This window comes from Tenrec ecaudatus, chromosome 2 (genome assembly GCF_050624435.1).
Source record: "Tenrec ecaudatus isolate mTenEca1 chromosome 2, mTenEca1.hap1, whole genome shotgun sequence".
NCBI lineage: Eukaryota > Metazoa > Chordata > Mammalia > Afrosoricida > Tenrecidae > Tenrec > Tenrec ecaudatus.
Window position 1 is genome coordinate 203,943,448 of NC_134531.1, and position 5,723 is coordinate 203,949,170.

The window sequence follows — 5,723 nt, forward strand, 5'->3', positions numbered from 1 at the left end:
TCAAGGTGGATCACAGACCTTGAGATAAAACCACAAACAATTAGGGCCATCAATGAGGGAATTGGGACAAACCTGAGAACCTTGGCACAGGGAATACATAGGCTATCAAAAACAGGGAAGAATACAAATACAAAGGAGTCACAGATAGACAAGTGGGATATACTGAAGATAAGACACCTGTGCACAACAAAAGAATTTACCAACAAAGTAATAAGAGAGTACACTGACTGGGAAAACATCTTTAGCAATGACACATCAGACAAAGGCCTTATTACTAAAATTTACAATACTTTGCAAGCTTACAATAAGAGAAAAACTAATTGCCTACTGAGGAGGTGGGCAAAGGACCTGAACAGAAGTTTCACAGAGACCGAAATCTGAATGGCCGATAAATCTATTAGAAAATGTTCCTGTTCATTGGCCATAAGAGAAATGCAAATCAAAACATCTATGAGATACCACGTAACACACTCAGAGATAGCCCAATTCAAAAAATCAGAAAGCAACCAATGTTAAAGGGGCTGTAGTGAGATAGGAGCTCTCATCCACTACTGGTGGATCTGTAGTTATTTACAGCCACTATGGAAATCAATTTGGCGATTTCTCAGTCAGGTGGAAATTGAGTTACCATACAACCCAGAAATCCCTCTATTGGGCATATACCCAGAAGAGGCAAGAAATAAACCTCGGCCAGACATCTGTGCTCCAATTTTCATTGCAGCATAGTTCACAATATCAAGGAGTTGGAAACAACCTAAATTTCGATCAACAGATGAATGGATTATAAATAAAAACAGACAATGCATAAAATGTATATCATAATAATGCAATTCTTTTAATAATCCTTCAGTGATGAAAAATGTATTAATCATGAACAGATATAGAATAAGGATGTAGCACAAGAGCAGTTGAATGAAGACATTCATTAGCATTTCTATGATACGATATGAGTTAAATGACAGAGAAACTAAACTAATAGAGTCGAAACGAGGTTATGACACATAGAACAAGAACAATGATTTGGACATACACTCAAAGAGGTTGCTGAGAGTCAAAATTGACTTAAAGGCAACTCACAGCAATAAGTTCAAAGCTGTGCATGAGGTGTTCAGCGGCTTCTTCCTCGTAAGTTGGGAGATGAGTCCTTCATTCCACCAATGATGTGTGTTGGGAGAAGCAAGGCCAGAGGCCAAGATGGCAAGACTTCCTCTTATATACTCAGGAGAGAGCAGCCCCTGGAGAAGAACAACACGCTTGGTAAAGTGGGGGTTGATGAAAAAGAGGAAGGCCCGCAGTCAGATGGATGGACACAGCGGCTGTGTCAATGGAGTGGGGCACAGGAACAATGGCGAGGACGGCACAGGACAGAGCAGTGTTTCATTTTTTGTGCATTGGGTCATTACAAGGAGGAGCAAACTCAATACTTGATGGCACTTAACAACTACAACAAGAGTATTCCTAACTATGCAAAAATAATTTTACTCTAAATATTTTAAATAGTTTTATTGAGATATGTTTAACATCATAAAATTCAATCGTTCAATCATATTAAGAAGGGTTAAGCATGCATTACTACAATCAACTTTGGAGCATTTTCATGCTGCTTGTACCTATTACTGTTGACTTCCCATTTCACCCCCACCTCCCCTGCCATGTCCACAGGTAATAAATTTAAATGAATTATAAATGTATAATAATAAATTGTGTTACATTAAATATTATATTTAATATCATCATATAATATATTGTATTATAATTTATAATAAATTATAAATGTATGTGCTATCTTCATATTTACTCATGCTGACTATTTTATACAAAAACACATTAAAAAGAGAATGATCCAGCAAAAATGACCAAATAAAAAAGAGAAAAACCTCAATCAAAAGAAAGCAGAAAATATTTTTAAATGAAAAAAAGTAATTCCAGGTGGGTTAAAGGGGAGATCTAATGATAAGGTGTTACATTCCAGCTTAACTCCAGCTGCAAGACAACATTTGAGGGTCTGTGTCTGATATTAAGTCTATTTATGTTTCTATATTGTGGTCAATGGGGATGCACCAGACTCAATTCACACAGGGACCCTTAACGTTGATATTGGGCTTCCACTATCATCCCTAAAGTTCCCCAAACTGAGTGTTTTGAATTCAGGCTCCGATAACATTCCCTGTCCAGGATTTGGATTTTCTTATTTATAATCATGGGATCACACAGGCTGGTGTGCTTCTTTGTGGATACCTGACTCCTCATTTAGATGGCTACTTTAAGGCAGTAGACACTTTTTTCCCTCTAACAATCAGGTACCAAATGGTCTCTTCTCTATACTTTCTTATAGAATCCATAAATTCATGTGGTCAAGTGCTGAGCAGGTCCATGTCACAAGAACTTATTGTTCTTATATTAGGACTCCAGTCAAGGGGAGCTCAACATTCATTCTTGTATCTATGGTTCACTGTAGAGATTTCATTAATATTTTATTGGAGCATATCATGAGGTAATCCTGCCAATACAATTATTATTTTTGTCAATGGTATGCAATTTAAGACACTTGGTATATGGACTTTATACTGTGTAGGATTTTCTTTAGTATGTCAATTGTTGAATTTTTTTTAACACTTTACTGGAGGATTTGTTAGAGCACAACTTATATATTTCAAATGGACAAAACATTAGTATCATATACAGTGTCTTAAGATAACTTGCCCTTGAATGGGAGCTTCCTGTCCAGTAATTTGAGGTCTACAAAACATTATCTAAAAAATGTACTAGGATGGAAAATGAAGACTGCTTAAATCTAATTGGGGAGGGTAGGGCCTGTGGTTTTTCTTGGTGATTAATTGCTGTAACACTGTCCTTCGGGTGACTGAGGGAGTTTCATGTTTTCTTTAGACATCATTAGGCACCAGAGCTCTTGCAGGACAACTCTGATGCTGTAGGAATTCGGCCATTTTGCTACCACTGATATGGCTCTTTGGTTCACCATTCCATTAGAACCCTTAACTCCATTCACATTAATTCTGTTACAAATCTTACAAAGGGGGGGGGTTCTGGGTATTTAGGTCTACATTCTATTTTAAGGCTGTATTTCTGGTTTTCATAAATTGTTCTTGGAAGCCCTATTATCATCCCTGTCCATCTTGTGTTATGTCTTCATCATCTTCTAGACCCCAGCTAACTGTGCCATCTCCTACTCCTTTCTGGCCTTCTTTGAGTTCTTCCAACAGTCGGAAATTGCGAGGGACCTTTACTCCTGAGCCCATGTGGGCTGCCATCTTGCATCGCTTTAATATGTGAATTGTTAAAGTGTACAGCTTCAGAACTTAGATGACTGACTGACCAATAGTTACAAACCATAAGGGTGGGAAATGTGACAAGGCTTTCAGTAACACTTATTTCAAGAGGCAGAACCATGGCTGGTAGGCTAACATATGTCACAAAAACAAAGAAGGTATAGAGGCAACAAGTATATGATCACCATTTGTTGGGCATTATTGAAACAATAGACCCAAACCAAAGCAAAGTCAGATAACCACTAATTTCCTAACCTAGGGATCGTGATCATCTGATTTTTCTCCCAGTAGGGCATTTCATTTTCTTACTTCTAGGGAGTTCCTTAGATCTACCACAAGTGAATTTAGAGTAAAGAGCAGTCCACTTAGTAGACTTTCCAATTCAGGTCCTTCCTGTGTGGTTTCTAAAAGGTGTTATGCACCTCAAAAGACTACTAATATTATTTCTGTTTAATAATGATTAGGTTATTTTTCAGTTAAATGATCTTATTAGAAATTTGAAATAAAATAATACTTTGAGGGAAATGGGTTTTTTGTTTGTTTGTTTGTTTGTTTTGTTTTTCCACATGTCCAGATATATAACAAACCCTAAATTATTCTGGTAATGAACTAATTCAAGCTATGACAGACCTAGTTTTCTCCTTCAATTGGGCAAAACTCCAAAGAGTTCTTCAAAATATTTGTTGAGTAAGTCAACTTTGCATTGTTAATCATTCGCAAAGGGTGCTCAGGGACATTCTTTGCTTTTGAAGGCCTTTTTATAAGTGAACAAAGTTGAGTGGTGTGTATAATTTCCACACGGTGGCAGGAGGAAAATCTGTGACAGCATTTGCAGTTTTCTCTATTGCGAGTGTGTAGGCACAATCTATCCAGACACTGCCCAGAAAGAACACTAAAAAGAACACCAGAAAGAGGACTAAGACCTAAACATTAGTTTAAGGCGCCTCTTATTGTCTAAAGGAGACCTAGTTGCACTGGGTAATTTCTTGGATAACTTCTTTCTTTGGCTCCATCTGTAATAAATCATCCCTTAAAAGTTCTCTCATAGCCATATTGTCCTTCATGGGATGATCATTCACGAACATATAAGTTTGGTCTTCAATAAAGAGGAATTAGCACTACTCTAAGTAGTATACTCCACAAATATTTGAAGTTCCCAAACAGATATTTCTTTCTCCTTTTTTATTTAAAGCAATCTACAAGAAATTTGATTCTTATTGTTCCCCCAAAAAAGCAATACATTGGCAAATTACACTAATTTTAATCTTTGGATAAAAAGAAAAGACATTCATTGAAAAGAAATGTTGACCTAGCATTAAATGAAGCAAATTTCAATTAAGCATTTCCAATTGTTTCCTTGATTAAATGTACTACTAGAATCAATACGTTTATGCTAATTAACAGAGCATGCCCTCTACTAATTTTCAATCATATTCTAATCAACACTAGTAATAGATTACTATATGCATGCACAAACAATACCAGTTTTAATGTACAAATTTTAAAATATTTTAAAAGTAAGACATGTGTGTATTAATATACATTTAATAATTGAAAATTATGAAATAAAATCCACATTCTACCCTAAATTTTTCCATGTGTCTTCTGTTTTCAATATATTGTAATGCTTGAAAGTCTCATTTATATGTTTTATTATGTTCATTTCTATATAGTTCATGGCATTATTGTTATAATTTTTGAATCTTTACAGATATTTACATATAAAGGAATATCTTAGATATATCCACATCCTTATAAATAAAAGATATTCCCATGAAAAACATTTGTGTTTACATATAAAACAATAAAATAAAGTACAACGGTCAATTGCTACATTTATCAAGAAATTCTCTTGAAGCCTACACCGTCTTGGGTTTGACAATTTCTAATGAGAGTTAACAAGTGATAAATTATGACAATGATCAGCATGGACAATTAGCAATGTATTCCAGACACATATTGAAGTTCCCCTGTTGGCACACAGCATGTAGAGAGCAAGTCTGTAGCTAAAAAAGAAGATGGAAAAATAAGTGAAAACACATTCAGTGACTGAGTGTCACAAAACTTTGGAAAGCCAATACACAAAAAAAATTGTCTTGGAAAAAGTACACAAAATCCTCCTAAGAAACAAAGAGGGAAAGACTTCATTTCACATATTTAAACCAAGTTATCAATAGGGTTCAATCTTTAATGAATATTATGTTAGGCAAAATAAAGAATCATAAATTTTTAAAATATATGAAACTCCTCAATGAAATGGATTGATACAGTGGCCATCACAATGAATTCAAGCATAGCAACTATGTTAAGAAGGAAGGACTGGTCAGCATTCTGACTGTTGTATACACAGTACCTAGGAATGATCCCTAGGCAGAGTTGGCTGCTAACTACAAGATCAGCAGTCTAAAATCACCAGCCGCTTTGTGGGTGAAA

At 35.5% G+C, this 5,723-nt stretch overlaps 1 pseudogene; it reads right to left on the bottom strand.

The window, feature by feature from the left end:
- Positions 1 to 2,833: 2,833 nt before the first annotated feature.
- On the bottom strand, positions 2,834 to 3,272 carry LOC142441268 (ubiquitin-conjugating enzyme E2 variant 1 pseudogene; annotated as a pseudogene).
- Positions 3,273 to 5,723: the final 2,451 nt, after the last annotated feature.